This window comes from Phyllobates terribilis, unplaced genomic scaffold, assembly GCF_046119375.1.
Source record: "Phyllobates terribilis strain yellow unplaced genomic scaffold, ASM4611937v1 Scaffold_12__6_contigs__length_324123572, whole genome shotgun sequence".
Taxonomy (NCBI): Eukaryota; Metazoa; Chordata; class Amphibia; order Anura; family Dendrobatidae; genus Phyllobates; species Phyllobates terribilis.
In genome coordinates, this window is record NW_027362772.1 from 162,411,506 (window position 1) to 162,429,920 (window position 18,415).

At 49.9% G+C, this 18,415-nt stretch overlaps 1 protein-coding gene across 1 annotated transcript in view; it reads right to left on the bottom strand.

The window, feature by feature from the left end:
• LOC141173167 (dickkopf-related protein 3-like) overlaps positions 1 to 18,415 on the bottom strand; it is a 60,617-nt gene that overhangs the window by 6,399 nt on the left and 35,803 nt on the right. The gene's annotated exons all lie outside the window — the stretch shown is intronic.

Here is an 18,415-nt window from a genome sequence, read left to right on the forward strand (position 1 = left end):
CTGAGGACATGACAGAGGGACTCGGCTCTAAGAGAGGCCCTTGTTAATGGAGCACAAACTATTGTTTGGATGCAGGGTTCACAGTGTAGCATATCGACCCTTGTGTCCCTGCACTGGGAAGATGGAGATTTAGCTGTTTTGCTCTTCTTGTTTACCATCACATGTAAAGTGTCATCACCTGAAAATGATAAGAACGTACCTCTGGATGAGACAGAAGATGCAAAGTGTACTGCCTGCTGCTTTGTGTACTTAAGTATGTTGCCAAGTAAAGAGTGCCTTATTTTTAAGAATGTGCCTGGTGTCCTTGTCTTGAAGTCTAATGGACCTGGTGAGGAGTGGAACAGGACCAACCTGGAGGGGAAGGTACTAATTAGTACACAGCCAGCATACACACACACATCCAAAAGTCTCGTTTTTTCTGTAACATGTCGGGGTGTCGGACACATGACACTCACCTATGGCTACCACCTTGGGCACAGCTATACTGTATACTGTAAGCCACTGCCAGAGGAGTCTGGCAGCGGCTCTTTCATAGAGGTCAAAGGAGCTAAGCTGAATGTTCCCATTTTTGGGGGACTCGGAAGAGATAGCTGTCAAACGAATGATCAAAAGCTAACTATTGTTGGTCCATCAGCTATTTATTATGTATGGGGGGGCCATCGGGGTAGCCATACACCTCAGTTAGCTTACCGCCTTATGGGGGACCATGGGGGTAGCCATACACATCAGACATCTTATTGGCATATGGGGGCCCAAAGGGGTAGCCATACACAACAAATAGCTTACAGCCTTAAGGGGGGCCATAGGGGTAGCCATACACAGCAAATTGCTTACAGTCTTATGGGGGGCCATGAGGGTAGCGTTACACATTAGATATATTATAGCGTATGGGGGGGCCATAGGGGTAGCCATACACATCAGATAGCTCACAACCTTATTGGGGGCCATTGGGGTTGCCATACACATCAGATAGCTTACAGACAAAAGCTTGTCCAGCTGACAGCTCCCTCTTGGGACTTCCTCATACACATGCATGCTCAAGGGATCATAAGTTCAAAGTGATAAGAGCACTGTAAGAACCCACCAGACTTCTCTGGCTTCGGCTCATCTTCAGAGAAAACAAAAGGATTATGCATTCATATTCAAAATGCCTGATTCTTCTCTCTTCAACATAATTTGTTTCCTGTAGAGTCTGGACATTAAATGGTCAAGCAATTTCGCAGACTGTAATGTACATGGAGGCCTAAAGAAGATGAAAGGCCTTATTTATTAGATGAAAATGCTCACTTTCGTCAGAAGACTGGCCAAATTCAAGCACCAGAGCGATACACAGAATGCCGAATAAGCCAGTGACCTTGTTGTGTACGCACAACTGTGGCACCCCAGGAGTCCGGTTGCCACAGTGGCATTGCCTCCCTCACAAGGGGTGATGCCATGCCTGGAAGCAAGGAAGGGTCCCCTAATCAGGTATACTAGCATGCAACACTTTCCTGGCTCCAGACCAGCAGCTCCTCCCCTTGACAACAGGGATCTGGAGGTAGGGTTAGTAAGAGTTAGTGAGAGGAGTTGAAGACAGGACAGTGACGAGGAAGGACCTGGGGGAGGGGAGCTGTGAGTCAGCTCACCCCAGAGGAGAGGAGCGCAGAAGGACCAGACACCGGAGTCCGAGGTTGTGAGGAACTGAAGGCCCAGCAGCAGAAACTGGAGGGCAGGAGACTGCAGGTCTCCTGGCCCCATCAAACGCCCGGAGGCTCAGCAGCACCACAGGGCCCAGCACCGCCATGTGGGAGCGATACTCCAAGAAGGCCCGAGCTGCTTGCCATACGGATGAGCACAAAGACGTTTTACTCAAGGACGAGGGGCCGCAGCACAGCTATAAGCAACAGGGCCAAAGAGATTAGCGCAGAGGGAAGGCCTACAACTTCACCTGGCGAGGTGGATCCCCAACTTGCTTCCAGGCCGTTCAGACCTCCATTACCAGCTAGTACCCGTGCCCCGGTCTGCATAATAACCGCAAGTAAAGATAAGAGGAAACCGCCATTAAGTTGTGGACTGGTCATTATCTGCGCCATTACCTGCATTGCACTACACCAGCAATATCTATAAAATCACCACTTACTGCCCTGGAGCCAAGCTCTGCCTGTGGAGAGCTGAACCAACTCTGCTGCGTCATCATCAGCTCCAGAGGATCTGCACTGCAGGGGAGGCCCCATATAGCCGCATACCAGAGGTGGCGTCACGAACATTACATATAAAAACTTTATTCCCTTTTCTTTATTCCCCTTTTATTGACCGCCCTGGGTCACGGACCGGGTCACCACCACTGTGACACCCCCAGCACCAACCGGCCCGGCTACCGAGTACCCCACGGCCCAGGGAGCGCGTCAACTTGGCGTCACGAACAGGATTCACGAAGCCCGGCTTAACCGGGTACTGTGTGCCATAGACTTTGCTGAACTGTATCATCACGTGATTTGCCGTCAGCCGAGGGAAAGCAGGAGGCCCCGATCTGGAACCGCCGGGTAAGCGATCCCTCTCGCCAGGACCTGGCTGAGGTTCACTAGGGGGAAGGAAGATGCCCAACCTGGGAGACAAGTCAGCCGCGGGCGCGGCCGCCGCCACTGTAATGCAGTTATCAATGGTGTATATACCAGGGGTGGCGTGGTTGCCCCAGTACTCAGGGGAGTCGCACACCCTGACCGACTTTGTGGAGAGACTGCGCAGTTTGTTTAAAGTGCACCCCCTGTCTGAGGAGCAAAAAGTCAGCATCCTCATAGGCCGGCTAATCGGTGCAGCCCAGAGAGAGGTAAGTCCTGGCCGGGCAGGGACAAAGGCACTGTTGAGGAAATACTGGCCCGGTTAAAGGATACCTTTGACACCCGCACCGCCGCAGAAATTAAGATGAAGTTCTACGGGTGCAAACAAAGGGTGCAGGACAGTGTACGGGACTATGCTCTAAATCTGCAGGAGGAGCTGCGGGCAATTAAACAGGTAGACCCCGACAGTGTGCGAGACGAGGAAAGATTGCTAACTGAGCAGTTTATTGAGGGGCTCCTGTCTAACGCTCACCGGACACAGCTGCGCATTATGGCTCTGCAAAACCCTGATTTGGAGTTTGCGCAATTTAAGGACCGAGCCATCCGGGTGCTGCGAGAACCAACCCCAGGTGGCGCTGCATCCCTCCGGCACCCAGCTATCACATACCTGGGATCCTTTTCCTTTTCCCCAGCACCTGTGGAGGCTGACGCGCAGACCCTAGATAATGACCCGTCTGCAGACCTACGTCTACAGGTCCAGGAGCTGACCAAAAGTGCAGACCATGCAAGTGTCTCCAAAGGAAAGGATCCAGCTGGCTTCCAGTCCAGATGACGTCCCGTGGCGACGGCTGAGAAGAATTACATCGACCAGAGGGAGGAACAGCGATCGCTACGACCAGAATGGACAACCCATCTGTCGCAGCTGTCAAAAGGCTGGGCACCTCGCAAGTAGAGATGAGCGTTGTTCTACTCGCACTGTTCGCCAATCTCAAATTCGAGCTGTTTTGGGCGGTGTTCGAGTCGTTCGGCGAACACGAACAATTTGAGAAAAATTCGGCTGTTCGAGGTTATGTTCGATAACTGTTCGTGCACCAAAATCATAACTGGATTTTTTCTCAGTAATGATGAAAATTAATGTTAATATGCAGTTTGAGTGTACAGCGGGGTGGGGGGAGGGGCAGGGGATGGATCTCTGCAGGAACAATGAAGATCTCCATTTTTTTTTTCTCTTTCCCGCATTTACAGTGGGGAGGTGCAATCTGTCAGCCTATCAGCAGCGCACACACGGAGCGAAGTGCTTTTTTTCACACAAGCAAGGGCATGTGTCATTGGCAGTGTATGTCACATGTCCTTGCCCTATAAGACCAAGCCATTTTCCCCGTCGCCACCATTTTCTCACTGCTGCAGCTGTGTGCGCTATACCTTGTTAATTTCAAGCCAATTTTCGCACAAATCTACAGATAGCTTGGGAGCAGGGAATAGTTGTGATTGCAGTCCTTTTAAGGACTAGGTTACAGCATTTCCTACGACTTTTATCAGGCAGGTCTGTGCTCTTAAATAGATAGATTGTGGGAGTAAAGACTAATTGTAATTGCAGTCCTTTTCAGGACTAGGTTACATCAGTTCCTATCAGTTTTTGCCAGGCAGGTCTGTGCCAGTGCTGTGCAAGTTTTTTTCACAGCATTTGGCTGAATCTAGCAAAGCTAATCCTTTTTGGCCTATTGCAGAGTGTGTTAGTCAGTGGAGTAGCCTATCTGTGTTGCAAGATATACCACCTGTGTATAGAATACCAATTTTTTTACTGCACCTAGTGAAGTAAAATCTTTTGGGCATAGCATCATTCTATTAGTCCATCTATACTGACCTCCATCAGGTTGCAAATTGAATATAATTTTTTTCTGCATCTAGCTCTGAAAAAATATTGGGCTTCTAGCTGTGTGTGGGACTTGTCCATCTATACTGACCTCCATCAGGTTGCAAACTGAATATATTTTTTTCGGCATCTACCTCTGAAAAAATATTGGGCTTCTAGCTGTGTGTGGGACTTGTTCTATTAATCCATCTATACAGACCTCCATCAGGTTGCAAACTGAATATATTTTTTTCTGCATCTACCTCTGAAAAAATATTGGGCTTCTAGCAGTGTGTGGGACTTGTTGTATTAGTCCATCTATACTGACCTCCATCAGGTTGTAAATTAAAAATAATTTTTATCTGCATCTAAAGTACCTCTGAAAAAATATTTGGGCTTCTAGCTGTGTGTGGGACTTGTTCTATTAGTCCATCTATACTGACCTCCATCAGGTTGCAAATTGAATATAATTTTTATCTGCATCTAGCTCTGAAAAAATATTTGGCCTTCTAGCAGTGTGTGGGACTTTCTCTATTAGTCCATCTATACTGACCTCCATCAGGTTGCAAATTAAAAATAATTTTTATCTGCATCTACCTCTGAAAAAATATTTGGGCTTCTAGCAGTGTGTGGGACTCATTGTATTAGGCCATCTATACCAAGCTCCACCAGCTTTGAAATTAATAATAATTTTTAGCTGCATCTAGCCCTGAAAATAATTTTTCCCAATAGTGGTAGCAATAGAAATATGGGGCGCGCGCCTGGCTAACAAAAATATACGCTTCATAACACAAAACACCAGCCTAGCGCACTGCATTAATAAGATGGCATCATCGTCTCTCCCAGTGCTAGGCCTACTACGCAGGCTAGTATTCCTGTGCCTAAAACACAATGTATGGGTCCGCGCTAGCCACTATGCTGAGGGGTATAAAGCTGCTGCTAACGCTTTATAACAATTCAATTGGCAGATTTTCACAGAGCTCTTCCACAACGCCCAGCCATCGGGCAACAGTTGCCCACCCTCCCTATGGGATCTAGTGGCGAATAGTTGATGCCATTAATCAGAGCGTCAGTTGCCCCGTCAACGTGGCAAGCATACGGTAAGGCATGGGAAGAGTGGACACGACTAGTAGCAGGCAGACGGGTTGACCAATGTGAACAAGCCAGATCACAAGTCACCATAGAATTTCTCCACCAGCTAATGATGAGGGGCATATCAGGGGTGTCAGCGCAGCGGTGTCTGACCGGAGTAGCATTTCACTTCCAACTACTGAATTGGGGAGATGTGACAAAGATTCATCATCAGACAATCCATAAAAGGGTGGAAAAGGGGTCAGCCAAGTCAGGAATGTAGACGTCCCGTCCCGTGTCACTAAAACTGATTTCTCACATCTTATCCCTAACACCATTAACATGACACTCACAATTTGAAGCAACACTAATGTCTACTGCATTTGTGATCGCCTTCTTCGGGGCGCTATGTATAAGCGAATTAGTCCCTCAATCCAAAATTACCACCAGTGGACGCTTATTACACCAGGAAGTAGTCATAGCCAATAATGCAATACGTGTACGCATACACCAATCGAAAACGGTTCCAGCGGGCAGGGGTACTTGGGTACTTCTACAACCCACAAACGGTACACTGAGTCGGGTAACAATAGTAAAAACATATCTAACCATCAGATCACAAAGTAATTTCTTCGTATCACACATTGATGGAACGCCATTATCAAGATACCTGTTCCAAGCTATATTTAATAAATGCATAACATCGGCAGGGAACCACCCCAAAGATTACGGGACACACTCATTCCGCATAGGTGCGGCCACGGAAGCAGCAAGAGCAGGACTGTCAGAAACGGAAGTTCAGAGGATAGGGAGATGGCGATCCACGTGTTTGGCGAGATACATAAGACCGGACTTGTTATCCTAACGTGGTTTGTTTCTTTTACAGGTGACGCTAAGCCAACAGTGTGAGTGATAGGCCACTCGTATATATATTGGGCACAAAAAAGGGCAAAAGTCCGCCCAGGCGGGAGGAAATTAGAGTTTCATAACACATATTTCAACTGGAGAGGTATTAGAGGCCTGCTATGGCCACAGGTACTAATGGAGGTAATCAAGGTAGGGAGAGAGGCAAGAGGTCCGGTCATCTTAGTTATACAGGCCGGGGGAAACAACCTAGGTCATCACAAGAGCGCATAACTAATGGCAATAATGAAACTAGACACTGAGCGCTTCAGAGAATTTTTCACAAAATTAGCTATAGTATGGTCAGAGATTGTGCCGATAGCGGTATGGCAAGGTGCGCGAGACATCACGGCCATCGAATGGACAAGGCGGGTAATAAATATTCGGATGGCAAAATTTAGAAGAGACAGAGGCGGTGTAGTGATACGACACCGACAACTGGAAGGAGATAAAGCAGGCCTCATACGGCCCGACGGTGTTCACTTAATAGATATTGGACTGGACATATTCCTGTCAGGACTCCAGGACGGAGTGGAACAAGCGTTAAGAGTGATGGGTGGGGGTCAGAGTCCTGCATACGAGTAAGCTGAATCCTCCGTGGCCTGGAAATAGAAAGGACATGTTGGAGAGTTACACTTGTTGGCCAACTTGCCGGAGTGGGGACCCAGGGCATGCTGCAACAAGCTGAATTATTTTAGAAATAAAATGCCTTTCTAATGGAATGAGTATAAAGAGTTAATAAAGCTGTGACCGATCCTCACCCATCCAGTTGTAAGAGTTACATTATTGGGTTGTCCATGAAAGGGGGGCGGTAGGGGGGCTGAGCATCTGGGTTTGGTTGGGGGTCCCCACAGTCTGCCTAGGCTAGATTAATTTAAAAATTCTTATTAGATACACAGGCGGTGCAGCTTGCTTCGCAGCTGGGCTACTATGCCCAAAGTATTGCCTAGGCTAGATGCAGTTAAAAATTCTACGCTGACTAGCAGACACTGAAGATTTGGAGCAGACCTCTGAGTAAACAGCTCTTCAGGCTCAACCATCTGTGTTACCCCAAGCCATAGTGTATGTAGTTTCTTACAGTTAAAAGGGGGGGGGGGTGCGACCCAACCCACCTGGAATTGACGATGCCAACGTCACGTAAGACACAGCAAGGGGACTCCCAAAATTGTGGCACAGACACCACTTAACCCTAGAACGCATACCTGTGGCCTTGCAGGCCCGCCCAGTTAATTGTTTTCTATTTTCTGCAAGATTGCTTTAGTTAGAATTTTGAAACTCTAGGTATTCTTCATGTATATAGTTGTTTGTCATTTGAGTTTGAGTTATTCCATGTTATTTGCACACGGGCCTAAAGGGCCCCAGGTATGTGAAAGTGTAGATTTTTATGGTCATGCGTTCTAGGGTTAAGTGGCATCAATTGCCCCACTGTTGCTTAAAACGGTTGGTGAGGTGATTTTACCAAATCCCCAAGCTTTTAGTCTCCCAAGGATGACGCAGGGGTAGAAATGTCCTTGCGAATCCATGATTTGATCATCTTTATGAACGTGAGTCTGTCTACATTCTCAGTGGACAGCCGCGTGCGCTTATCTGTCAGCACACCACCAGCAGCGCTGAACACACGTTCAGAGAGAACGCTGGCTGCATGGCATGACAAGATCTCCAAGGCGTGAGTGGCGAGCTCCGGCGATTTTTCAAGATTGGAATACCAAAATGAGCAAGGGTCCAGTGACACAGTCATGGATTCGATGTTCACTTGGAGATTCTCCTGTACCATCCTCTCTAGGCATTGACTATGTGTCAGACTTCTTGTCTCCTGTGGCCTTGCAAAGGATGGTCTAAAAAAGTGGTGAAACGATTCCACAAAATTGCTGTTACCAGCAGATACTGTGTTACTGTTACTGTTTGAGTGATGAAGACTCGACAGTCCCACCGTTGGCAAGTTAGAACTGTGAGATTCACTAGGTGCACCACTGGTGTTTTGTGGAAAAGCACATGTAAGATTCTGCAACAGATACTCCTGCATTCGTCAATACCTTTTTATGGCAGGAATTATTTCGGCAAATATACTTTTGTACCGGGGATCTAAGAGTGTGGCAACCCAGTAGTCGGGATTACTTCGAATTCTGACAATCCGGGGGTCATGTTGCAGGTAGTGCAGCAAGAAGGCACTCATGTGTCTTGCGCATCCAGAAGGACCAAGTCCTTGTTGTGTTGGTAGCGAGGTAAGAATCATGCTTCCTTCCTCTGCCCTCTCCCTCCAACCTTGCACAACAGAAATGTGATCAAGGTCTCCCTCATCTGATGAGTCTTCCATGCCCATTGCCAGTTCGTCCTCCACTTCTTCCTCGGCTCCTGCACCTTCCTCAACAGTTTGGCTGCTACCATGCGCCCTGGTTAATCCCTCTCCCCCACCCTCCCATGCCTGCCGCCTTGGTGCTGCCAACCGTCTGGACCTTGGAGATGTTATCCCTTCCGCATACGACTCCTCCTCTACTTCCTCCACCTCCTCTTGTCCCACCACCTGACTCCGAATTCTGTTTAACATGTGCTCCAGCATGTAAATCACCGTAATAGTCATGCTGATAATGGCATCGTCAGCACTAAACATCTTCGTCGCCATTTCAAGACTGTGCAGAAGGGTGCATAGGTCCCTGATCTGAGACCACTCCTCCTGCATGATTTGCCCCACCTCTGGATCTCGTTGGCCCAGGCTATACGTCAGAACGTATTGCACCAGGGCTTGTCGGTGCTGCCACAGTCGCTGCAACATGTGCAGAGTTGAATTCCACCGTGTCGGCACATCGCATTTCAGCCGGTGAACTGGCAGGCCCAACGACTTCTGTAGAGATGTAAGTCGTTGAACTGCGGGATGCGAACGGCGGAAGTGAGCACACAGCGACCGTGCACTCTGCAGAAGGCCATCTAGTCCGGGATAGTGGGCTAAAAATTGCTGGACAACCAGGTTCAACACGTGAGCCATACAAGGCACGTGTGTGACATTGCCCCGGCGAAGTGCCGCACCCAGGTTTGCAGCTTTGTCGCACATGGCTTTCCCTGGTTGCAGGTCCAGTGGAGACAACCTTTCATGAAACTGGGTCTCCAGAGCTGATCAAAACTCCTCAGCTGTGTGACTCACATTTCCCAGACATTTCAAAGTAAACACTGATGCGTTGAGCCCTGCTGCCAGCATAGTAAGGAGGTGTGCAGGATTCCTTCTGTGCAGTTAGAAAGCAGGTGGCATTACCAGACAGGCTTTGGGTGCAGGTGGAGGACCGAGAGGAGGTTGAGGAGGCAGAAGCAGTGGAGGAAGTTCGAGATAAAGAGGATTAACACACAACTCGTGGGGACGGTAAGACTTGGACAGCAGCCCCTTGTCCTGCTGTCACCATAGTTACCCAGTGCCCAGTCAGCGACATGTAACGCCCCTGTCCCTGCCTTCTCGTCCAAGTGTCTGTGGTGAAGTGCACCCTGTCACACACAGAGTTTCTCAAAGAAGCGGTGATGTTGTGTGCGACATGCTAGTGGAGCGCAGGCACACTTTTCTTTGAGAAGTAGTGCCGACTGGGCATCTGGTACTGGGGCACTGTGACGGACATAAGGTCTTGAAAATCCTCTGTGTCCTCCAGGTGGAAAGGCAGCATTTCTGTAGCCAACAGCTTGCAGATGGTGAAATTCAACCTCTTAGCTTTCTCATGGCTAGGAGGAAATGGTCTTTTACTTTTCCACATCTGAGGGACCGAGGGCTGGCTGTTGTGCTTAGACGGTGTTGAGTAGGGTGTCCCCGGCAACTGCCGGTCTGTGAGGAAGATGCAGGCGGACATGTTAGGTTGCCTTGATCCAAAGGTGGTGCTCTCGATGTCGGAGAGCGCTCAACACTAGCAGGTGTTTCCACTTCCCAATGAACTGACGACCTGCCAATCACACTGGCTGTTGCGGGTAAAGAGGTGGCAGGTCTGCGTCCAAAAACATGTGTGACTGCTGTCCCCCCAGTCACAGAGGATGAAGAGGCTGCGGATGCACAAGATGGGGCAGACGGTGGTTGGCCCAGCCGGCTAGGCCGCATTGTAGCACAGTGAGCTTCCCACTGCAACTTATGCTTCATATCCATGTGACGGTACATGCATGAAGTAGTCAAACTATGTATTTTTTGGCCTCTACTTAGCTTTTGCTGACAAATATTACAGATAACACGACTTGGGTCATCCTTATCGATCTGAATAAATGCCCAGGCTATGCAAGGCTTAGAGCCCATGTGACCTGAAGAGCCACTACAACTTGTGGTCAGAGGCAGAGTTGTGGTTGAGGATGCAGTTGTTGACGTGCTTCCAGTACTCCGTCTCTGTTCAGGAAGGCGCAACCTAACCTCATCGTCAATAGCATCTGTGATGCCCCGCTGCGCTTGGTATCACAGATCCTACAAGAGTGCATTGATGGAATCCTCCACAAGAGGCCCCCATAAACATTCACACATCTCCACCTTCCACCTCAGACCAGCAGAGGGAGCCCGTTAGGGATATAAAAAGGGAAGGTGGAGCTAGGCAGTTCAGTTCCTCTGAAGAGTTCCTGCAGTAGAGAAGCCTAAGAGAGGTCAGTCTGCAGTGGAGCTCAGTCTAGTCTAGAGAACGCAGTTAATAGTTCAGCAGTGGAGCACGAGGCTCCTGCTTGCTAGATTCAGGGAGCCCAGATAGAGCTTAAGGTGTGCCGGTGCCGTAAGATCAGTGAAGCGCGGCAAGCTGCCGTTAGTGTGTATAGCCTAGTGAGGACCCGAGTAGGCCGAAGGCGAGTGGCGAGTTAGTACATAAGGGGCAGAGGAGCTTAACCAGCTCACCCCGAAGCATTTACCGGACACAGGATCCGAGCTTACCGGTATCTCTATGACCCAGTAAGGCATAACCGGAATCCCTGGAGAACTACAAGTCCCAGGATCGCTAAGGTGCTGATATGTAACAGAGCCAGGAGACGCTTAGGCCCCGCATACTGGGAGCGTGAACTCCAAGAGAAGGCCCTACCACAAGGTCAGCCAGCGCAGGACAGAGACAAAGTTAGGCCTAGCTCCAGGCAGGTCAGAAACTTACTACGCAGAGGCAAGAAACAGGAGGCCCTACACCCGCTCATTGGGGAGGATCCTGATATGCACCCTTCACCCTACAGTGCTCCGGTATGTGCCTGAATTTCCACCAGTAAAAGGTACTGAAGTGACTACCGTGTCCGTTCCCGTTCTTGCTCTGACCCAGCTGGGTCTCGCCTCTCCTGCATTCCCCCTGCATACGCTGCCCTGAGACCTAGCTCCACCTGTGGGGAGCTATACCATCGAGCTGCCTTATCACCGGCCTCAGTGGACTGCTGCAGCGCTGGTGCTTGTCACCAGATACCACAGGTGGCGTCATGAACTCTTATAAAATTAACAATTATCCACCCTTTTAAAGAGAGACCCCAGGGTACGGGCCAGGGAGCCGACCACCGCGACATCCCCAAGGCCAGGCAAATGCCCGGGTACCGAGTCATCCCCATCCCCAGGGCTAGTCACATCCTCCTCCACCTCCTCTGCTGACCTCATCAACTGTCTGACTGTGGTTGACAGTAAGTGGGATCTCCAACCTCGTCATCATCACCCTGTGTGTTATCACACCCGTCGCCCTCAGAGCCAACCTCTTCCTGCCCTGACCGAAAAGTCAAGTTGTCGCTCCAATCAGGTATTTGAGTCTCATCATCGTCTTCATCATTGTCTCCACCAACAGGAGTTACAGTTTGGGAACAAGGGTCTACATTATGCTCAGAACCTTCTTCATCTGGTCCTGGATCCAACTTATAAAGATTTTGGGCATCGGATCAGATCATTTCCTCATCTGGATTAACAGAAGCTCTGGAGCAGACCTCCGTTTCCCAGGCTATAGTATGAGTAAACAGCTGGGCAGACTCAGCCATCTGTGTTACCCCATACTCAGACGGGCAGCTGGAGACTTGGGAGCTGTGAGGAAGCAAGTGCGATTGGGGTGACACCTCTGAGGACTGGAGTATTTGTGATGTTGAAATTGAGGTGATGGAGAGCCCACTTGAAGGAGCACTTGATATCCGTTGAAGCACCTGCTGTTTTTGTGCCTCATCTAGAATTTGTAGCGATGGGCGTGTCCGTAAGAATGGGATCGTATCACATTGTCCACGAAAAGAAGTCGACATCTTAGTTTGGCTGGAAGATGGTCTTTCTTCTGCAGATGTTACCCCCCCCCCCACCGTGGGGGGCCTCGACCCACCGGCGGACAGGCACCAGTATTGGGATAGGGGGGCTGGCCGTCAGGGTCCACCGTGGCTCTGGCACAAACCCGGCGACACAGAGGTGGCACAGGCAGGAACGGACTAGCCGTGTCGGCTTCTCACTTTTTGGATTTTAGTAGGGCATGACATGCCTATATCTGTGTCTCCCCCTCCTTTTACTCCTCCACCTCTTTTCTTTTCGCATGACTATATGTACTTGTCACTTTTCCATGTGTTAGTTGTGTCTTCTGAGCAGTTTGTCAGCTTTTGGACACCTTTGAAGGTGTTTTCTATGTGTTTCTATGTGTTTTTGTTTGCCTGCCATTGGTTTTAACGGTGTTCGAAGGTGTTCGACGAACAGTTCGACGAACAGTTCGGCGAACACACGGGTGTTCGACGAACCGAACCGAACTCGAACACTACGGGGGTGGCTCAACACTACTCGCAAGATTCTGTAATTTAAACGAGCAACCCCTGGGGCAGAGGGCCAACCCCCAGGAGTAAGACGACCAGGCCCACAAAGCTGGCGAGACAAGTACGTGGGAGGACAACCGGTCCTACCTGTCGTGCTTGATGGCATCCCGATGAACGCGTTACTGGACCCTGGTTCCCAGGTGACAACGATACCATATATCCTTTTCAAACGATACTGGATTGATTCAGACATTACCCGCAGTCCAGATGAACATACTAACATCTTTGCCAGCAATGGTCAGCCCTTGCCTCAGGTGGGGTATAAAAAGGTGACCATAGAAGTTGGCCGAGTAGAATTGCCATCACAAGGGTTGATTATTGTTGATATTGATCGCTGAGAAAGTCATCCTATGATAACTATAGGCACCAATGTGATAGAGAATTGTCTTGGGGAAATTATTGTTTGTTGCAACAGGTCGCAGAGACTGCCAGTTCCAGTCAGTAGCGAGTTCTGCAGAAGGAGATCAGAGCCCTGATGCAAAGACAACAGGTAGAGCTTTCTGGAGGAGAAGTCAACAGTGTCAGAATGAGTGATCCATTCCCCATTGCAATGCCCCCTAGGAGTGAAATGTTAATATGGTGTCGGGCAGCAATAGGTCTCAGGGGTCAAGATTATCAGGCCCTGGTAGAACTCGTGTACTCTGATAGAAGGCCCACCATCTTGACAGTCAGGGGTGTAGTCGATGTCCGCAAGGGGAGAGTACCAATACGCATCCTAAATTGTGGGGAGAAAGAGGTCCATTTACCCCGGTATGCTACCCTTGCTAAGCTGTTCACTGTCAGTAACAATGCAATAAAAGCAGTGGAACCCTTGCCTCCGTCCAAACCGGGGGAGGATAATGGCTCCAAGGAGCAAATGGAGGATTGGTGTCAGAAGCTACTAGTGGGCACTGACTCCACCCCTTTGCACCAAAAGCATGGAGTATACCGGGTGGTCCAAGAATATGAGCAAGTCTTCAGCAAACACCTACTAGACTTTAGGCAGGTAAAAGGGGTCCAACATCATATCTCCACAGGAGATCATCCGCCCAATAAAGAGAGGTACAGGCCTGTACCCCCAGCTCACTATCAATGTGCCAAAGGAATGTTACGGGAGATGAAGGAGGCTGGGGTGATCAGAGATAGTTGCAGCCCCGGGGCAGATCCATTAGTTCTCGTTAGAAAGAAAGATGGTACAATGAGGATGTGTGTTGATTACAGGCTGATTAACTGCATTACACATAAGGACGCCTACCCATTACCCAGAATTGAGGAATCATTAGCTGCACTAAGATCCTTAATTATTTCTCCACTTTGGATCTCACCAGTGGGTATTGGCAGGTTCCCGTGTCAGAGGCGGACAGAGAAAAGACTGCGTTTACAACACCAATGGGTCTCAGCGAGTTCAACTGCATGCCATTTGGGCTCTACAACGCCCCAGGAACCTTCCAACGGTTAATGGAGTGTTGCCTAGGACACAAAAACTTCGAAACCGTCCTGCTGTACCTAGACGACGTAATTGTCTACTCGAAGACATATGAAGACCACCTGGAGCACCTGGCCGAGGTGTTCGAAGCCCTATCTGGTTATAGCCTGAAAGTAAAACAGTCCAATTGCCACCTGCTGAAGCCCAAGGTGCAGTACCTAGGTCATGTGGTAAGCGCCGAAGGTGTTGCACCAGACCCTGAAAAAGTCACCGTGATCAAGGACTGGCCAAGACCCTCCACTATCAAGGAAGTGCGGCAGTTGCTAGGGCTGGTAGGCTACTACAGGAGATTTATCAAGGGTTTCACCAAGATAGCGGCGCCCATGCAGGACCTCTTAGTGGGCCAGTCCAAGAAGGCCAAGAACCCGAAACCTCAGTTCAAATGGGGTAAACCAGAAGACAAATCTTTCACTCGACTGAAAATGGCTCTTACTGGAGACGAAGTCCTGGCCTACCCAGACTATGGCCAACCCTTTATACTTCATACGGATGCCAGCAACGTGGGATTGGGAGCGGTGCTGTCCCAGGTACAGCAAGGCAGAGAGAGAGTGATTGCCTAAGCCAACAGGAAGCTCTGGCCCACGGAAAGAAACCCCGACAACTATAGTTCCTTTAAGTTGGAGTTTTTAGCCATAGTCTGGGCTGTAACAGAGCGCTTCAAACACTACCTCGCCTCCTCCAGATTTACAGTCTTCACGGACAACAACCCGCTGACGCACCTGGAGACTGCGAAGCTTGGTGCCCTAGAACAACGATGGATGGCCTGACTGTCTAACTACGAGTTTACCATCAAGTATCGGGCGGGGCACAAAAACACAAATGCTGATGCGCTGTCCAGGATGCCCAAATTGCCAGATGGGGAGAAGACCCGGAAGAGCTGGAGGAGAAAGAGCTACCCGCTTTCCATCGCACGGGGTGACCCAGTGCTCCCACTGTGTGAGGGACAAGCGCTCCACCAACAGAGAGGCCACGTTCAACCCATTGCCCCACCATGGATGGGCAGAAACGCAGGATAGCGACCCGGCTGTCCGCCTGGTAAAGGAGTTGTTGACACAAGCTGACTCACACCCTGATCCAGATGCTCCACAGGAGACCCAACAGTTGTGGAAGGAGAAGGGCAAGCTGTTCATCTACGAGGGAAAGCTGTGTCAAAGAAGCATCAACTCCCGGACACACTAACTGGTCTGGCAGGTGGTAATCCCGAGGCGGGATGTGCCAATGGTCTTAGAAGCATACCACGATGGAGCAGGACACTTCAGGTGGAAGAAGTTGGAAGTCCTGGTACGTGAGCGATTCTACTGGGTTGGCATGAGGAAAGCAATCGAGAGATGGTGTCGAGAATGTGGTCCATGCAACCTGAGACGGAAAGACCGCGATAGCCAGAGTGCTCCCCTGCAGCCCATAATCACCAAACAACCACTTGAACTGGTAGCCTTGGACCACATGAAGCTAGCCCCAAGCCGGTCAGGCTATGTCTGTGCTCTCACCATAGTAGACTACTACTCCAGGTTCTTGGTAGTAGTGCCAGTGAAAGATCAGACGGCTCAGATGGCAGCCAAAGCGTTTCACCCTGAACGAGTGCTTACCGACCAAGGTCCAGTCTTTGAAACAGAAGTGTTCCAGGAATTCTGTAACTTGTACGACTGCAAGAAAATAAGGACGACGCCGTATCATCCCCAGACCAACGGGTTGTGCGAGAAGATGAACCAGGTGGTAATAGACCTGTTGAAGATGTTGCCCCTTGAAGAACGTAGCCTGTGGCCAGAGGAGTTACCAGATTTGGTGGACCTATATAACCACATCCCGGTGAACTCCACCAACTGTACACCTGCTTACCTGATAAGAGCAAGACCCGGTAAGCTACCCATTGACTTAGACATGGGAGTTTTAACACCAGAGACGACATCACCAGATGCAGATTGGGATACAGAGCGGCAGCAACAATACCGCAAGGTGCAAGAATGTGTTGAGAGAAGTTTGTCCCAGGCGAGACAGAGGCAGGAGAGAACTTATAATCAGCACGCACCTGCAGTTCCCTTGTCACCTGGAGAACAGGTACTCAAGAGGAAGAGACGAGTCCATAAATTAGATGACCAGTGGGAGGTTGAGCCATACACCGTCCTACCCTCGAATTACGATAACACCAAAGTGTGCCTCATCAGTAAAGATGGAGGGGAAACTTCAGCGGCAGTCTCAAGAGACCACTTGAAGATATGCCCAGTTGAAACACAAAGAAGAAGACCAAGACAGCCCTCAGCCCACAGAAAAGGTGGAAGAAACGGTCCAAACAGTCCTTGGAGCATTTCCCCGGTCTTGGACGCAGGTGAACAGAGCAATTGTGGTACCGGTCCTGACCTTTCTCCAAGCGGCCTCACCAGAAGCTGCAGAGGCTCCAGAACATCTGGAAGACCAGTCGGCCCCAGAGACAGATGCTTCATCAGCAGCAGATCAGGAGAATCTACCCTCTGCTAGCAGTGAACCTGTCGTACCCAGGGTGAGTCAAAGAATTCGTAGGAGATTACCCAGCCTACCGGTGTTACCTCAGACTACCCGTAGTGTAGTTCACACTGAACCCACCACACCAGGGGTAGACACTAGGGACCAGGGTAGGTCAGTGACAACAAATGTACCACGTAGATCGACCCGGAGTACTAAAGGTCAGCTCCCTGCCTGCTGGAGGAACTAAAGTGTATGTCATATATAGTTGTAACCATTAAATAATCCTGGATATATATAGTTGTTAAATTTATGGACAATTGGACCACAGGACTAGGTGTGGTCAGGACAATGTTGAAAATAGTTGGTAAGTGGCCTTGAAAATAAACCGCAGGCATGGCCGAAGACCAGGCCCAACGACAGAGTGCCCTGAAGCCACGCCCAGGGACGATACACAAAGTGGGTTGATGCGGTTCCCACCAGCCAAATTTCAGTTATCCGGATTGTGGCGTAAAGACTAAGCGCCGCAGTGACTGCTATATGTTTTTGGTTGGGTTTTTGTAATTTTGGACTTTGTAAACTATTTGTAATGTGAATTGTTAATTGTTAATTTTAAAAGGTATCCTCAGTCCGGGAGTATTGAAGTTAACTAGGGGGGAATGTGGCACCCCAGGAGTCCGGTTGCCACAGTGGCATTGCCTCCCTCACAAGGGGTGATGCCATGCCTGGAAGGAAGCAGGGGTCCCCTAGTCAGGTACAATAGCATACAACACGTTCCTGGCTCCAGACCAGCAAGGGGAGCTCCTCCCCTTGACAACTGGGATCTGGAGGTGGGGTTAGTAAGAGTTAGTGAGAGGAGTTGAAGACAGGACAGCGACGAGGAAGGACCTGGGGAGTGGAGCTGTGAGTCAGAACTGGACCCTGGAGTCCGAGGTTGTGGGGCACTGAAGGCCCAGCAGCAGAAACCGGAGGGCAGGAGACTGCAGGTCTCCTGGCCCCATCAGACGCCTGGAGGCTCAGCAGCACCATAGGGCCCAGCACGGCCACGTGGGAGCCACACTCCAGGAAGGCCCGAGCTGCCTGTCATACGGGTGAGCACAAAGATGTTTTACTCAGGGACAAGGGCCGCAGCACAGCTATTAGCAGCAGGGCCAAAGAGATTAGCGCAAAGGGAAGGCCTACAACTTCACCTGGCGAGGTGGATCCCCAACTTGCTTCCAGGCCGTCCGGACCTCCATTACCAGCTAGTACCCGTGCCGCGGTCTGCATAATAACCGCAAGTAAAGATAAGAGGACACCGCCATTAAGTTGTGGACTGGTCATTATCTGCGCCATCACCTGCATTGCACTACACCAGCAATATCTATAAAATCACCACTTACTGCCCTGGAGCTAAGCTCTGCCTGTGGAGAGCTGAACCAACTC